This window comes from Clytia hemisphaerica, unplaced genomic scaffold, assembly GCF_902728285.1.
Source record: "Clytia hemisphaerica strain Z4C2 unplaced genomic scaffold, Clytia hemisphaerica genome assembly, whole genome shotgun sequence".
Taxonomy (NCBI): Eukaryota; Metazoa; Cnidaria; class Hydrozoa; order Leptothecata; family Clytiidae; genus Clytia; species Clytia hemisphaerica.
In genome coordinates, this window is record NW_027104381.1 from 77,999 (window position 1) to 96,517 (window position 18,519).

The 18,519-nt window shown below is 33.9% G+C and overlaps 1 long non-coding RNA gene across 1 annotated transcript; it reads right to left on the reverse strand.

Annotated features, from left to right (window-relative positions):
- Positions 1–2,679: 2,679 nt before the first annotated feature.
- Positions 2,680–6,042, reverse strand: LOC136819188 (uncharacterized). Its single transcript, XR_010848405.1, has 4 exons — positions 5,915–6,042; positions 4,610–4,778; positions 3,594–3,690; positions 2,680–2,796 (listed from the first exon to the last, which is right to left on the reverse strand). It is a non-coding gene; the product is annotated as an uncharacterized lncRNA (long non-coding RNA).
- Between the last annotated feature and the right edge of the window lie 12,477 nt (positions 6,043–18,519).

Here is an 18,519-nt window from a genome sequence, read left to right on the forward strand (position 1 = left end):
CGTTACGAGTAATGTTAAAGCTCTGACAACTCTTTTTACCTATATAATTCAAAGAAATAGAATTATGACGGAATATCGTCGGATTTTTCATATCAATTTTGAAATACAAGCGGCAACGAAGCTCACTTCAAAGAGACAATAAAAGATAGATGTCCAGTCGTTTATATGTTCATGATATAATTAGAAGTCATGTTATGAATTATACTTCCGCTTAGGGTAAACACTTGGCACAAATTTTGAAAGACCCTGTAGAGCTCGGTCCGCACAGGTTCGTAGGTCAGTAATCTTTACTTGCTATTCAGGGGAGGGGTCATGCAGTTATTATATAAACACTATGACAATTACTACCGTGGTGTTATATAAACCAAAATTTGGGAAAACAGTTACTCCACCAGTAGACTAACTGCAACATGGGTGGTGTCTAAGCCCAAATTTGTCGATTTTGGTAGGATATGGTGTACTAAGTGAGCACATTTTTCAATTTTTCACTTTAAATTTTAGGAAAATTCTGGAAGCAAAAAAATTCAAAACATTTTTTTCAAAAGTCAAAAAAAAAAAATCACAAAATATTTTCTTCAATCAAGGCATGAAAGATATATTAACAAACTTGGAAAATGATTGAGATATTTAACTCTTGAACGGTCGTTAATAAGACGTACCCAGTAAAATGGTATCAAAAATGAGGAATTCAGTGAAAAAATTGCCAAATTTGGCATTTTTGGGGGTGGTATACACCAATTTTGAGGGTAAAATCAGTTAGTACACTAAGGAATAACTACAAGGGTCATTTTTTTGAAGGAGAACTACTTATCTATCCACACCTCCTTCTCACAGACCCGCTGGAACCCCTTCACCCTGAAAAAACAACCAACAAGGACATCTTTTGACAGGTCATGTTTCATCTGCGGAAAATGAGATCAATTCCAGAACAGTTGCCCGGACAAGCACAAAAATAATACGTTTGAGGTTTGTTCATCTGAATTGAAGGGAAAAGATTGCTTTCTTGGAAGACTTTCCTTCGTGCAGAACATTGACTTTCGTTAGGTGATACTTTTAATAAAACTCCAAATTAATTTTGCGAAAGGAATAATGCCGGCAGTTTAAAACACAAAGCAAAGCTTGGTTCTGACGTGAATAATAAAAAAGATAAAGAAATGTCTAAACTGAAACAATAGGTCACCACGACCATTATTACCTACATCAGAAAGGATGTTAGTCTTGGTTTTGATACTGAGAAATCGAGGGGTTAATGCCATGATGGGTGCAGCACAATGATGGGTAAGACAGAAATTCTACTCAGATAAAGAAAGATGTTCAACCGCTTGCACTTTCCATTCATTGCTACGACCATTCACTAGAACTTAGAGTACAAGGACAGAGAGACAAAGACTCAAGTCGGTTGTGTGCAAGCCGAAATGCACAGAACCGAATATTTCGAATATTTGAATATTTCTTTGTCTGGCGATCAGAATTACGTAATAACGATACTTAAAACTTGTTCACCAGCTGTTTGGCTCTTAACGTTGAGAAATCTGAGTTTAATCCGAGGCAAGAGGATTCATGGCTTCACTGGATGATCACTGCAAAGATGACGTACAGAAACATAAACCCGCCAGTCTTCTACATAGAATAGAAACCGCTTTATCTCACGAATTAACAAGTGCTAAGCAATTATCTTACATAGCAGTTCATTTATCGTCGATGCACGCAGCGATAGGGCTTCTTCAAAGTTTTTCTCATTTGCTGGGAGGAGAAACAGTTAAGAATCAACACAGACAATCAAAATCCTCTAAAAATATTAACTATAGGAAGTTCAAAATACGATTTACATCAACTTTCGCTCGACATCTTTTATGAAGCATTGAAAGACGAAAAAGTTCAGAGCTTAAAATAGATCCCTCGGGAGGAGGAAAATGAAGTTGCAGATTCGATACCCATGTAAAAGACACTGACAATTGGTCAATTTATATCACGTCATTTCGAAACTTCGAGTTATCGATTCCGGTTTAATTTCGTAGATAACGATAACACTCAACTTAAAAGATCAATTTTACTGTTCAGGAACTGAAAAGGTTAATCACATAAGTCTAGAGTAAGAAAAATAATTTGCCATGTCATCCAGTTTTACTCAAAATACCTCAGAATGTGTGAGGCCAAAAGAACGCTTTTATTGCCTGTCTAGAGATCAGCGTTCCCTGACGGATTTCAAATGGTACCTTTTATGAAGGATTTCAAAACTGCAACAATTTTTTATTTCTATTAATTTTATTAAATAAAAACAATGGTTTTCTCGGTTATACTCAATTCGATTGTATCGCATTAAGTTTGTTATTTTGGAGGTTAGTTCCGGTGTTTGTGTACACGATTATAAGTTTGCGCATCCCCATTTGAGAACACCGTCCCCTTTTTATTGAAAAGTGAATATTACCCTTTTATTCCAAAGAAATCTAAATTTAGTTTTGGAGTGGCTCACAAAGGAAATGTTTTCTTATGATAAGAATTAACCAGCTTTAGGTGCAGAGATACATAACTTTCAGAAAGACACACACGCATAATGCAGAAACATGAGCAAAAACAGGATACAGTAGCAAACTTTAGTCCTCATCTAGCATAAAATGCACGCCGTGAACGTTGGATGGACTTTGCAAAAAAATTCGTACAAGTTAGAAATATAGTTACCCAACCAGGTTCATTCCTTGTACCTTGACATTAAATCAATTTCATCATGTCAATCTCATTAATTATTCGTCCACATTTTTAAAATTTCGAACCATCAATGGGAAATGTATGCATTACCTAACGGAGAAAAATAAAAAGTCTGGAGTTAATATAACTGAGACAGAACATTGTACTAAGAGAGAGTCATGTAAAGACAAAACATAGCGGAGCTTAAGATCTGAAAACCCTCGAGTCCCTAGACTCTTTTGAATTTGATTCCCATTCAAAAATGATTGAAAGTAATCCAAGGGTATTATCGGATATTGTTAACCGGTTACTTTTTCGAAGCGGGCTACATGACTTTTTGCGCAATGCAATTGGTTCTTTTCGCATGACGACGGGCCTTCATTGTCCAGAGTTGCCCGTCGTTAGGAAAATTCATTGTGACGTCACTTTTTCAAAGGAAAATGAACAATGCGTTGACATCATTTCTCTCATTTTTTATTTCTGACGTCAGAAACTATAGCAATTTTTCATCTCTTTTCGCTTGTTTTTTCTGCTTTATTTCGCTATTTTTCCTGTATAAAGCGGTCAAAATCAATCGAAGCTGAAGGAAACGGCTAACAAATACAATAATGACCGTTTTTTTTCGGGCTGTACTGAAAATATTGCCCTCGGTCAACGCAACAACCTCGCAAGCTCGGTCGTTACTTGATCTTGGGCAATATTTCTCAGTACAGCCCTCACTAACCGGTCATTATTGTATTAAGAAAAATGGCATAAATAATTATTTTTTGAGGTAGTCATAGAACTATTTCCACCGACCAAAGGAAACTAATCTTTCAATATTCAGAATTTGATTGGTGTATAACCAATTTTGGTCTCGTCCTCGATTTATTCTAAAAATGAAAACATAAGTACACGCAGACACTTACTGATTGTCCAAGGTTTCCTGATGAACATCGACCTCTGCGGGCATATAACAAATTCCACCATTAACGAAACATAGTCGATCATAGTTTAAGTCAGGATCTAGAAAAAAGATTTGAGAAAGTCAAAGTAGATTGATTTTCACATTTTTTCTGTTCTTTTCTTAGATAATGGACACAAGAAATAAAGGTTGCAAACGCGTTGAAAATGGAATAATTTCGATACAAAATTAATTTGTGTACACTATCAAAAATTGCACAGCTAAGAGTTTTTTTATGCAAAAAAAAGAAAAATTTCTTCGAAAATCAGGCTCCGTCAGTTTTTGGCAACCACCATTTTCCATCACTGAGCAAAAAATCAGAAAAAACTAATTTAAGCCAATCCCGAGAAAAGCTGGTAATAGACGAACGAACGAAAGAACATCAGTTAATTTAAAGGACCTCTGTGGTAGGTCCAAAAATCAATGTTTTACCCAATATTATACAAGATACTTATGCAAAAGGTGCATTTCATAATATAATATAATTGAGCGTCTTTTCACGTTTCATTGAGAGCTGTCTAAATTGGGTTTAAATCATTATAATATTTTGGCGTCCCTCTTGAAGTAACCCTGACCCTTCTCCTGCCACCACGGCACTGTCTATAACGATCAAGTTATTCTAGACTTCTTTATAGCTTCAATTTCTTCATTTGACTTTTAGGCTCTTTTTAAGTTTATTCCCACGAAGTGGGATATATTTTGCATTAAAAAAAGTTCTGAAAGAAAAAATACCTTTGAGGTTTCTAAATTTTAAGTGTTTCAAGAGTGCAAACTTCATAGTTCATGGGTCTTCAGACTTTACAAGGGTTTAACAGACATTTTTAAAATGCTCTAAAAATTACAGGCTTAAGTTTGGTTGCCTAATTTTTTATGGTGATATCTCTAATGTATTCTTAGTGTTTCTGTCAATTTCATTATTAAATATTTTTATGTATCAATATCATATTAACGTACTAATTTAATATATTACTAAATACTTACTTGTTCCTTCAACTACCAAGTCCACATTCATTGATAAATACAAGTGTAACTGGACAACTTAAACATAACCCAACTCCGGATTTGTTTGTACAAGTTAAGAATTGTCTATTATCAGCAGGATGAGCATATCAACTGTCTTCTTTGTCACCAGAGAAGTCATCAGCAGGACCTGAAAAGATATATCTTTGAATTCACTGGGCCTCATATAGACCACGGAGACAGTTTCTCAATACCGATCAAGAAAAATGTTTTGAACGGAGTTTCTATGAAATTGGTTCCTGCTGGTTAGGTCTGTTTTGCTTGTACACTAGTGATGCAGCACAGTTTGTTGTTAGGCAAATCTTTAACATTACAAATACTTCTTTGTCGGTAGCCATTTCAAAATCTCCAATCGTCCAAGGTTTATAAAGTCAGTGGTTGTATTATTAAAGTAAAATCTTATAACCGTATGAAACAGGGCAATCAGATGATCCTTTGGTTAGCCAAATATAACAAGATTTCAATACTTCAGACTTTGGGTAGTCGAGCTTTCCTAATAGATATAATTTCCTTCTACATTTTTATGCTAACCTAACCTGGCTTGAGAAGTGCTCAATTAACATTCTTTTTATTTCAAAGAGAATCTCCTTTGCTCATAGGGATAGCGAGGGAAAAACTTGTTTAAATTGTTCATTAAGCGTTATATGGCTATCATATGTTATCATGAACATATGAACGACTGGACATCCATCTCCTTTGTATTTTTGTAGAAAAAGCTGCTAGTTCGTTGCCGCCTCGTTAAAATCATCAAATGAAACAATGAATTTTGATGGTATACCTCTTGGGAATACCTTGCTAACAGCGTCAAAACTTCGACTAAAGTCTCTGTTATTCCTGGTTTTTCTATTTTTCTCAAGTATTTTATCTATATCATAACAAAAATGACAGAGGCAAAATCATCAAATCAAAGTATGGAGTAATTTTAGAGAGTATGTGGTTTAAACTATGATATTCATATGACACAGGTTCTTAACTTTGGCATACCTTTTTTTCAATTCATAAAAGAAATGATAGGAGTGAAAAAAGTGATTCAAAAGTACACACGCAGTTTAAATTCTGCATTTCAGCATTGAAAAATGTTGATAAAATATATTGCCCAATTTAGAATAATTCTCTTGTGAATAAAATTGTTACGGAATATTGTCGGATTTTTTATACCAATTTTGAAATAAAGATGGCAACGAAGCTTGCTTCAAAGAGACAATAGAAGTGACGTCCAATCGTTTATAATGTGCATGATGTTATGTAATATTTTTAAAAGCTTACATGGGATTTTTGTCATAGTTGTTATCGGTTCTGTGTCAATGTTGGCTCAGGGGTAATTGTTGTCAGCTCAAGGGTTGTTGTCGGTTCGGGAGTGTCTATTGTTGGTTCTGAAGCGGTCGTCGGGCATGCTAAAATTTAAAAGTGAGTATTACATTCAATCTCTTTCAAAAACATAAGTTTGATTCTTATTCATTATCTACCAATAAAAATACTAACATTTTTCTAAGCTCTTATCAATTGCAAATTAATGTTTTCTTTTAATATTTAATCATAAGGTCACTTACATGTGAAAGGTAAAAGACAAGCTGCACATTCTTGTTTGGAAACTCCTCCTGGTTTGCATGAGCCTGCTGTTTCACCCGTACATCTAAAGAATTGTTGGCCGTCTCCAGTAGATCTGTAAATACTGTCTTTCTTGCCGACAATTTTCATGCGGGTCTGAAATGAAAAAGTAAATTTTTCAGAACATGACCCTGTGACCAAAAGATTTAAAATATCCAAAATTATATTCTGATAGTTTTTGATTTTTAATAAGAGTAATACCATATTAAGCTTTTTTACATTGAATTGACACCGATGTGGGGCAACATTGTCAGGAAGAAAAAAGAAAGACAATTTGTTTATTCAGTGCAAAGTTGAACACAATATAACAATAGGAGAGACCGATCCGTTGTAAGATTAGTGTCTGATGTTTACTTAATATTAATAGTGATTCTTATAGATAAGATGCATTTTTGGAGCTAATTTTTTTTTGCAAAAATCTGCTTGAGCTATCTTTTACCTTTTTCATGCAAAAAAATCAGAAAAAATTAATTTCATAGTCCAAAAAACCTTTTAGACGTTTTTTGGCTGAAATTTACTAACTAAAATTTGTTCCCCGAAAATTGGCTCTGTCACATTTGAGGGTTTATAGTTATCCATTCTTTGTGCAAAATTAATCACCCAATTTAAAAAAAATCATAAAGAATGATAAAAGAGCCAATCTCGAGAAAATCTAACAAGTAAGTAATTGATGATGTGCTCATCGAATTTGGACCATTTTCTACAAAAACACGTCTAGCCAGGGGGGGGGGTCAGGGTCCAGGATACCAACCCAGTGCCCAAAAACCTGACTTTTCGAGATTTGAAAGTAGTAGACACCACCACCCCCTAAATTGGTATCAATACCAACTTGAAAATCCCAATTTTCTAAAAAAGGGGGGACCCACCCCCCTAAATTGGTATCGATACGAACTTGAAAATCCCAATTTTTCTGAAAAAGGGGGAACCACCCCCCCCCCACTAAATTTACAATCAGTAAAAATGCAAGAAGTTATATGCATAAGATACTGCATACAAGGGACGCTAAACAGAATCTGTGGATGTTTTTATTCAAAGAACATTCCTCTTATTAATCACATATATTATATGTCAGGGGCCGCGGCACCGGGGGGGGGGCACCCGGCCTTGTCCCGACCACATTATTTCAAAGTAAAAAGAAAATTTACTAATCAAGCCAAATTTTGTTTAATAACGTTAAAACAGACCTGTTTTAGGCAATCTAGAAGGGCTAAAATTCAGAAATGGCGGGGCCTCCATCGTAAGTATATCATGGCCCTATCACTTTCAATCTGTCATTTTTGAAAAATCAAAAAGTTTTAAATTATTCTCTCAAAGGGTTGGTTTTCGGAGGTCCCGTCCGCACATACCCCTCATTCGCCAACACTAGTACCCCCCCTGCCGGATGAACGTTATGTACAGAAAAATTTTATCGCGACTAAAAAGTTCTAAGATCTGCTAAGTCTTGATTCAGTTTGTTCAACTCTAGTTTTGAATGAATTTTGGTTGATTGAAAGGATTGAGAGCAGCAAAAGTTGAATAAAAATTTAATTTCAATTATAGAATGAGGAATGCTTTTATATGGAATCAGGGTATACAGGGGTATAGTGTAAACGATTCAAATAAGTTTTTATACTTACATTATACAACATTTTAAGTCAGATACCAATTTCAAATCCAGCAAAAATTAAAAAAAGGGGGACCCACTCCCTCATTTTGGTATCGATACCAACTTAAAGATTCCCTAATTTTCAAAAAAAGGGGAACCCACCCCCTCATTTTGGTATCAATACCTACTTGACTTTTTGAAATTTGAAAAAAAAAATTGACACCACCCCCCAGCCCTAGGTTTGGTATCTGGATCCTGACCCCCCCTGGTCTAGTAATCCAAATCTCATCTCTAAACACAAATATTCTTCAAAGTAAGCCTTTATAAGCAAAAAACATATGTATCATAAAAAATTGAGTAATTTCACTAAAAACATTGATGCTGCTTTAATAGTGATTCTTACAGATAAACATGCGTTTTTGGAGCCTGAAGATTTTTTTTGCAAAAATCTGCTCAAGCCATCTTTCACCTACTATGATATCCTTCTATTGTGCAAAAATTCAGACAAAACTAATAATCAAATTGTTTACAAAGTCCATAAAACCTGATTTTAACCGTTTCTTGGCCCAACTTTGCCAAAATTCTTTTCTCGAAAATCTTTGTGTAAAAAATCTGAATGGGCCAACTGCCGTCATAGTTTGGGCATCACCATTTTGCATTGTTTTGCCAAAAATCAAAACTAATGAGCCAATCTTGAGAAAAGCTTGTAACAGATGAACAAGCAAGTGAACTGACAACGGATAATTTATAGGACCTCCGTGTACGACGGTCAAATAAAGATGAGTTATTTCGATTATGGAAAAAGTTCCTTTCGATGCCATTGAGTTGTATCATTAAGATAATAAAAATAGAGATGGAGAGAAAACGTCTCGGTAATGTCCTAAATGGTTGTTGAAATCTATTCAAAGCTGCTTTTCTTTGATGTACCATCATTGGAGGAAAAAACATCAATTTATCAGGAGAAAGTTTAACAGCTAATCGATACTCACAATTTTTTAGCACTCAATTAAATTATCACCATTGATCATTAATCGATAATATCAATTACAGTGTTAATAATTGATAATATCGATTAATATGGATATATTCAATAGCTCGACCCTGTCGATTTTTAATCGATAATATCTAATTGATATAATCAATATATATCTTATATCTGACAGTCTAAACTCCTATATCAGGATTAGAAACTAGGCTAGTCTTACCTCTTTTATCCTTTCCTTTACAACAATACAATGCTGACAAGTTGACTCAACACATGTGTACATGTACATTGACAAGTAATCCCTGAGAGAAGTTTTTATAGAAATCTGTAACAAAAGTGAAAGTGGTCTCTTCTACTGATAGCTTCCCAGCGCTCCTTCACAGCTGTTCATAAAATTTCTACCAATGAGGTTGCCACATTTAAAACAGCCCTTCTTTTTGGCACCCGTGGCCTTTCAGTGCCTTGCACAACAGGTGGCTGTAAAATCCCACCCTTCATATATTTGTTTCATTTTTCAATTCGTGATCCAATTTTTTTTCTCATCTTCAATTTACTGTCAAATGCTCTAACTTGGGACTATCCACCACCATTTCACCGAACCTCCAAAGTCATTCGATTTGAGTTAAAGAACGGCGTAATAAAAAATATTTTACAGTAAGTGTAATATACAGACCAGATATGCAACAATCCCATTTTTCGACCAATCGTCCCAAGTTAGAGCAGTTGATGGTACTGAAGAAAGCTGGAATTTGATGCGAGAGTTAGATTGTCAACAAAGTTCCGTAAAAAATCATTGAATAAAAGAAGAACTTAAAATCTTAAATATTTTCATTTTGAAGAATAGGTGCAAAAAAGTGAAAAATAGAAAAGTTTCATTTTTCATTGCATTAATCGAAATGGGGATTTGGAAAATTTTCTATGTTTAGTTTTTTGCACAAACTCTTGTAACTATCGCTATGGGAAAGTACCCCATTGCTAAGATGTTGGCTTGAAATTCAGCCCTGTGAATTCAGACAAAATCATATCGGCCAACCAAACCGACCAAAACCGCCCGTAAGGTCATTTTAGGTCGGCAAAGCCGCCCTAAGTAGCTTGTTTAGGTTGACAAAGACAAAATAGGAAGAAAATTAACGAACTAACAAATTCAGCTGCTCTATAATTGTGTTATTAAGTTTTATGTTTTATAAAGTGAATGAGGCTCGATTATCACGTGTTATCAAATGATAACACAATTAGATTAACCTAACAAATAATATTTTTCCTCTTTAGGTCGCCAACCTAGAGTGTAGATTACGTCGGCAAATAAAAGCCGACTTCAGCTCAAGTTACGTCGACTTTCAAGTCGGCATTGCCGAATGCCGACATGGATTTACAGGGCTAGAAATTGAAAATGAAACCACTCAAACAAAGTAAAATCAGCACGTACTTGAAATCCTGTAATCTTAATATACAAATTTAAGTCTATACTGTCTGATTGATTGATCAATCTAATCGATACTCACAGTCACAATTTTTTAGGCTTCAATTATTTATGGATTTTGTTTTTAATCGATATTTAATCAATCGATTAATTATCAATTAGCAATAATTATATCAACTTTTATATAAATTAGTTGCGTCTTGTAAGGGCTTTTGGATGTGCAAGCTAAACCGGCATTTGCGACAACGGGAACCGTCTAGTTGAATTAATCCAATTTAATAGAAAATTCCAACAAATTTTCCATTAGATACGTGGCTAAAACGGTTAGTGTAAAACCCAGGTCACAGGTCAGATGCAAGTACTGTAAAACATAAAAAAAATGTTCGACAAACAGTTGTTAATGTCAAAAATATAATTCCAAAGGTATTTTATTGATCTAGAACTATTTTAAAGCCAAAAATCTATCCACGCGCTTACCACGTGCTTTCGCATTTTATGCCGTGTATAACACGGAACTGTAATACTTATATTATTATATATTAGATTATTACACCTATATCACACATGTAATAAAAATTATCTTTTCAATGTTATATGCATGTTACATATGTTAAATACAAAGAATACGTATTGTAGACTGGGCTAAAAGAGGGGGAGACGGCTCAACGATGAGATATGAGATCAGTAATTTAAGACTGTTTATGATTTCGTACCATCGATTAACTTGTATTCTTAATTTCAACTTAAAAAAATTTGACAGCATTTAGTTTCATGAAATATCTAGTAAAATAGGTTATACTCTATTTTTGTCTCTTTCAATCTCTGTCGTCGTTTAATTCACAGCTTTTATAGCTGTCAACGGAATGTTGTTAGTTTTAATTTTGGTAGCAGATATTGGCCTTGGTCCGTATGTATCTCTTTTGTATGTTTGCGGAGGTTTTTAATCGTCGATCGTTATATAAGATATATAATTTCAACATGTTTCAGCATTTGCGTAAGTTTTAATCGTCGATCGTTATGAGATATTGGTCTTGGTTGAGCCACTTTCTGATGGGGTGGCCAGCTGGCTTTAAGCTCCAGCTGACAGTATTAAAAAACATTGAGCTCACCTTTTGCTTTAAACAGCCCTCTAACAGGAAAATAGCTATTACACAATCACTATGTCATATCTCATTTTATCTCATGCATCACCTTGGGGTATGATAACAAGAATTGATTAAAATAGTATCAATGGGATTATATTTTATATATGTTTCAATATTTTTATCCCATGCTTTGTATTTTTGATAAAATGACGTCACTATTTTCATATCTCTAAAACAGCTCTCTTGGAGTATTTATTGTTTTCAAAACCTGTCAATCTATATCCACTTGCAGCACCAGCATCCTATTATGCATGAAGAATATTTTGATGTTAATTGGTGGACAAAACCTCATACTTTGAGATAACGTCATTATTTACATAATTTAAGTGTCATTTGTTGTCAATATTTGGGGTTTGTGATTTGTCGTTTAAGTCTTCTAAATAAAATATTTTGATATTTATATTTCCGTTACATATATTTTCAGGAACTTATGTTATGAGTTGTATGTTACGAGTGTGTTACAGTTTTCCAGTCTGTAATTTGTATGACCCGTGACCTGTGACCTGTGTTTTACACTAACCGTGGCTATAATCATCAATATATCGCTCATTGAGATAAAAAATTGTGAATATCGATTAGCAATCAAGTATAGCCAAGGATATATAATAGTATAAATCAGTGAAAATACAGGGTGAAGGCTTCTTCATAAAGACGAAAGACATGTATCTATTTCTCCGCTCCGGCATGCAGGAATAGTGTCAAGACCTGCAAGCGACCTGGTAGGGTTGGGTATGGGTGTGGTTTGGGTGTGGTTATGTATAAAATTGGCTAGGAATTGGGTTATTATCAGTTAGGGTTAGGGTTGGAGCACAAAACAAGCACTCTTTTGTGATTTTCTCAGAAACACTTTCCTGGCATGAATCCATGGCGCAGTGGATGAGGCATTGGGTTTCAAAACATCGGAACCGGTGGCGATCTGTTGGTAAGTTATTCAGTAAGTTAGAAAACATAGAAAATAACTCACAAACCAGAAAGTCAGAAAAGCTACGTACAAGAGACTGGAAAGTACGAGATATAGTCCAGGAGCTGGAGCTCAACTACTTTTTGCCTTTACTAATTCTGATGGGGGAAAAAGTAGAGAGTCCAGTGGAACCCACAAATTATGTAACAGAAACTATTAACCGTCACACCAAATTTGAATTTAAAACCAATGAGAATTCCTTCTTTTTTTAATTTATAACTATGGTCTTTGCATAATTAGAGGGGCTGACACCATAATTATTCATTCTAAAATGGCAGAAAAAAAAAAACATAAAAGTTGAACATAAACTTTTATTTTTAAAAAGAGAAGAGAAATCATATTTTATAAGTGTTTTTGCTTTTTCTGTTGTACAGTATATAAAACATAATGAACAAAAATGTCTTCCTCACTTGTGTTTTCAGATGTAAAAACCAAAAGATTTTGTTCAAAAAGTGTAAAATTAATCACCCAATTTAAAAATAATCAAGCATCTTTTACCACTGATCCTACTGTAGTGACTAAAGATCTTCTTTCATTTCTACTGTATCTTATCTACCATTTTGCCTTCGACTTCTCGAAGGTTTATTTACATCCCCTTGGTTGTATCTATTAAAGATCTATATCTCAAACAAAATCAAGATATTAAGAGGATATTTAAAAAAAAGCCGTGCGACCACGAAACTCTCTGTTTTGCGGTTAGTGTAAAACGCAGGTTGCAGGTCACAGGCCAGTGATGACAGGGTGACTCTAATCAATGTCATTGTAGAGGAAAATGTTTGGAAAACACAAAGAATTATCAAAAACATAATTCTCAAGCAATTTCATCCATATAAAACCATTTCAAACATCAAAATTTAACCATGTGCTTTTATCGATCTTTCGCAGTTTGCGCCGTGTATAACGCAGACCAGAAAATATTTGAAACCATATTATACATATAACATGTATATTACATATTAGTAAAAATTCAAAACTTTATTTTTGTAGAACTCTGAGTTTCATGCGTACAATCATCAGCTACGGTACATACAAAATCATTACATATTATAATGTTTGTAATGTTATATGATGGTTACATATAATACAACACATCGCTCTAAAACTACCTTCTCAGAGAACTCACGAGCTTCTGATTGGTGTAATTTTATATCCAGCCATATTGTTATCATCACATTCGGTATGCTAAATATTTTTGGTGTTTTTCTCTTGTAAGACATGATATTTTGTGATTACAGGTATATGTACCGCAAAACCCACACTAAATTTCTGATCTAAATAATTATTTTTTGGGCTGCTTTTATCAAGAAACTTGTTTGATGGTGCGAGGAGTCCCATGAAAAGAGTTCTTCCTGATATTTTTCAATGTCATATGTTAGATTGTTTTTATGTCATTGCTTTTTAAAATTTTCACTTTTTTTGAATACGTACCTCAAAACCCACATTTTTATCATTGATGATATCTTTAAGTCCACTGGGTCAATCAAGGTAAAATTTTGCACCTGTTCATTTAGGTAAGTTTGTTTTGGAACTATTCATAAGTTGATAAGTTAGTCTCAATAGAATTACCTATTACACCACAGAACCCACAATAGATGTACCTCAAAACCCACAAGGGAGTTTTGCAAATTATTTCTGCCCTCGTTATATTTCTACCTAAAACTTTTTGACAATTGATTTTGTATTTCATACAGGTATTTTGTATGTAAAAATTAAGGATTACATGCTTTCCTAATTGTGTTGAAATGGTTTTGGAAACTACATTGACTGTTGTTAGCACCCATGAAAGATACAAAACATCCATACATAGTTATTTATTGCAAATGATAGAAACTTTTTTACATTGTCTGGATAGCAAATCAAACTGATTTAGGCATTAATTGAAGCAAATGAAACTATTATTTACTATGAATAGAAGACTTTTGCAAAGCATATGAAGTTGTTGAAATTACAATGCAATCTCCACCATGAATATCGAAAAGCTAAAGAATCCCTTTTTAATCCGATCCAAAACATAAATCGTGAGGCTTTTATGACTATCTTGGGAGAGATTTGGCCCAAATGGGCAGATAAAGATACATTAGTTTCATGTGCTAGCCGGGTTGGAATTAACATCAAGTGGATTGAGGGTAAACTTCATGCAGTAAGATAAGCTTGACAGAGCAGCAGCATGTATACAAGAAGAAATCCCTCCATTAACATCTACATCAACTCCAGACTCATCATGTCTCCTTCTGACAAAAGAAAAGGTTCTCGTGATTATTGAAAGGCTAAATTTGGCCAGGCTCAGTCCCTGATAAGGAAGATGGCAGAAAGAAGCATCCAAGGAGGAAATTCCTGGCCTTCTGACAATAAAAAGGGTTAAGCCACACGAAGAAAAGAAAGCAACCACAACTACAAGGGTGACTCAGCTGGACTCAGGTACACAGCTTGACGAGGGCTAAAGATGTAGCAACCAAGGTCAAAGAAATCAGGGATCAGAAACTGAAAAAGAGAGAAGCAAAGAAGAGAGAGTAGATCAGGAGAAACATTCATCAAATGCAAAACTCAATGTACCTGTTTGCAACAAAAGTGTTTGGTTTTAGGATTAAAGCAGTGTCCAGTATTGCACTATTGCATTATCGTTCAGTTTGCAGCAAAGCAAGATGTAAAGTTAATGGAATCAAACCACTGATGATATTCAATCTCTAAACGATTGTTTGAGGAGGATTCGTCATCAGGAAGGGGAGGAATTTGAATCGGAAGAAAGCGAAATGTCCGAAGATGAAACTGATGATGAAAGTGATATCCAAAAACTCAAGAATTGCTGGAAAGGCCTGGCATCGCCAACAAAAGAGACTGAAGTCACTGGTAGATGGTATGCTGCCATCTACACCACCAAGAATACAAAAAGGTTGTATATTGGTCGTTTGTTGAAGAGATTCTTAAAAGATGAAGATGGCGCTGTTAACTCACTTCAGTTGCACTGTCTAAAGCCTATAGTTGGGAGTGGCACTGTTCTTGAAGACACCCCAGACCATCTTCCAGATATAAGCATTTTCCCAGTTCATGACATCATAGATGGGCCATTAAAGGTCATTCCCATTTGAGGAAAAAAAATGAACATTCCAGATCATGATTCAATTGAAAATATGTTTAACAAAGTATCAGGACTAAACCGTCTAGCTTTAGTAAATATGATGTAATATATCCATACTTTTTGTTAAGCTTTTGAGTTATATATGCTAAACATTATTGTTGTATTTTTGCATAATTTTTCTTGAAAATGTGTCACAAAATTGTATTCCAGAAGTATGTTTGAGAAATAGATAAATATTTTTGTGTTTGACATCAAAAAATTCTAAAACTTGCAATTTTTCTCATTTGTACCTCAAAACCCACAGTTTAAAAGTGAGTTTTTTGAGAGCAATTAAAATAAACACATTGCCTACAGTACTTAGGACTTTTTTCCTACATTTGTGTTATGCCTAGAGGTAATAGAAAACGAAAGATTGATAGGTTAGTCAATAGCAAGTGACTTATCTGACCATTTTTTGAAAAAAATCAAAAATTTTGAAGTTAGATTTCTAGCGTTAAATCTTGATAAAAAATTTTTTACCCAACCAATAATGCTCAATTTTGTTTTAAATAATAAAGAAACTATCATACCAACATAATAATCTTAAAAAGTTATGCTAATAAAAAAATTTTAGATTTTTCTAGAACTCCTGAAATGAAATTGTTGGTTTTGAGGTACCTGTGGGTTTTGTGGTACATATACCTGTATGTCATTATTACAAGGTAAGTGTCACTAGGTTGTTATTCTATTCAATTGTCATTTTATAATATCTAAATAACATGTATTACTTTTTTGTAATTTAATGCGTTTTGTATTGATGTTATGTTATGTATATGTTATGATCTTATTATCTTTTTTCTGGTCTGCACTTTGTTGACCTGTGACCTGTAAACTGTGACCTGCGACCTGTGACCTGCGTTTTACACTAACTGTCTATTTTGTTTTTAACACAGCGAATGAGAGGGCATTCTATTCAATATACTTTTTGCCGTATTAGCGTAGAAATTGCACTCCAACGTAGATAAAAGATAAAGTAGATAATTATAGAGGACAGCCATATGAAAAAGAAAGCGAGTATACATATTAGCAACAGGATTGAATATTACTTTTTCTTAATGACAAAAGGAAAGACTTCCATTATTTTCTCAAAGTGATTAGATTGTTTTTTTTCTGTAAGACCTTATCACCAGTCGGGTGTTTAAGATATAAACTGCAATTATTGCCCTTTTCAGAAATTATTGCCGAAAACGGCAATTTTCTTAACGATGAAATGCTGAATCAGCAGAAAAATAAAAAAGTTAATAAATGAAAATTGCTGCTTTCGACAATTATTGCCGTTTTTGGAAATAAAAGTTGATTTTATTATTGAACACGTGGTATTTGACACCCTCGCGATGAGTAGGCCCACTGTGCCTCGTTTAGTTTTGTTTTCAACTGGTTTTTGTTGGAAATGCAGATAGCAAAATCGAGTCATATGTAAACAAATTTACAACGGGGGTTTTGTTATCTCTTTCTGGCTGTGTTTTGGCATCGATGCAGGATCTTTAAACATATTATTTTAGAACTTTTCATGTTATTGAGCCAGGGGGGGCACGCAGTTACTACAAGACATGATGTGTAGTAAGTACTTTTTCAACACTTTTTTTCAGGACCACAACCCTTTGCAGTTACTACACCTTGGTAGTAACTGTTTTCAGAAAAGATTTCCAGGTACCACCCCTGTTTTTGAGTGATATCATCAAAAACATGCTCGAAATTACCCTAAATTGCGATTATTTTTCAACCTAAAGCCATTTTTGTGCTAGATTTTCTTTTAATATACTTGGTTAAGAGGCCCGGAAAACCCGAGTTACAAAAACTCGAGTTACAAAAACCCGAGTTACAAAAACCCGAGTTACGACGAATGTGACGTCATAAGTCTCAAATTATGACGTCATAAGGGGACTTCTTAACTCGAAAAAGTTATTTACTGCTGTTTTGTAACTCGAAATATTTTTTTTAAATTTTGTTTTAGAGTTAGGTAACTCGAAAATAACTTTTAAATTTTATTTTTCGAGTTACGTAACTCTAAAACGAAATTTTTAAAAAATATTTCGAGTTATGTTAAAGCGCAACCAAGTTGGCCAAAAATTCTAAAAAGCGCTTTTTTTCTTTTTGTTTACGAATGGGGTTTTTGATCTATAAAACTAAAAGTAGAAAGGAAGGGAATAAAATTGAAAGGGGACAGTAAACAATTTAATTTTCTGTAATTTTCTTGAAACTTATATACCTCTCTTTTGATGGGAATTTCTGAAGGTTTTGTTGGGTGAAGTAGACTAAAATCTAAAAGATTCGATTACTCGAAATACATTTTGTATTCCACAATCTATATTTGTTAAATTCAAATTCATTGTCCTTTCGTTAAAAGCTAAAAACTTGGGTAGAACTTGTAGTTTCTTTAGGTTTTTCACAATTTTTTTAAGAATAAACCATACGAGAAGAGAAGGTTTTTTGAGGGCTAAAATAGTAAAAATAAGTTAAGATCATTTCTTAACATTCCTCTTATGGACTCAAAAACACCTGAAAATACTCACCTAATGCTCACCTAGTGAAATAGGAACATTTTAAGAAAATTTTAAGGCTCAACTAAAAAAGCTAAAGATCCGAAGGCTTTGAATTTTTAGATGTTCTTATAAAAAACACAACACATATTTCGTTGAAAAGATTCTCGATTGCGCAATGTACAAAAGTAATATAATGAATAGAAGGTTGCTTGAAATATTTTCTGATTGTTCAAAATCAAGTTTATGACGCCTGCTCTTTTATTCTATTATAATTATTGTTTTGTAAATTAGATCTTTTGACGCTGTTCTATCATTTCCGCTTTAAAACAAGTTTCTATTCTAATCAGATCTATTGATTCTTCTCTCGAAAGAAATGGTGTATATTTATTAATAATATGAATTCTAGAATTTTTGGCCGACTTGGTTTCACCTGAAGATAACTCGAAAGTTCAAATAATGTACTACAATTTCAAGTTACGTAACTCGAAAAATGAAATTTAAAATTTATTTTCGAGTTACGTAACTCTAAAAAAAATTAAAAGAAAAAAATTTTGAGTTACAAAACAACA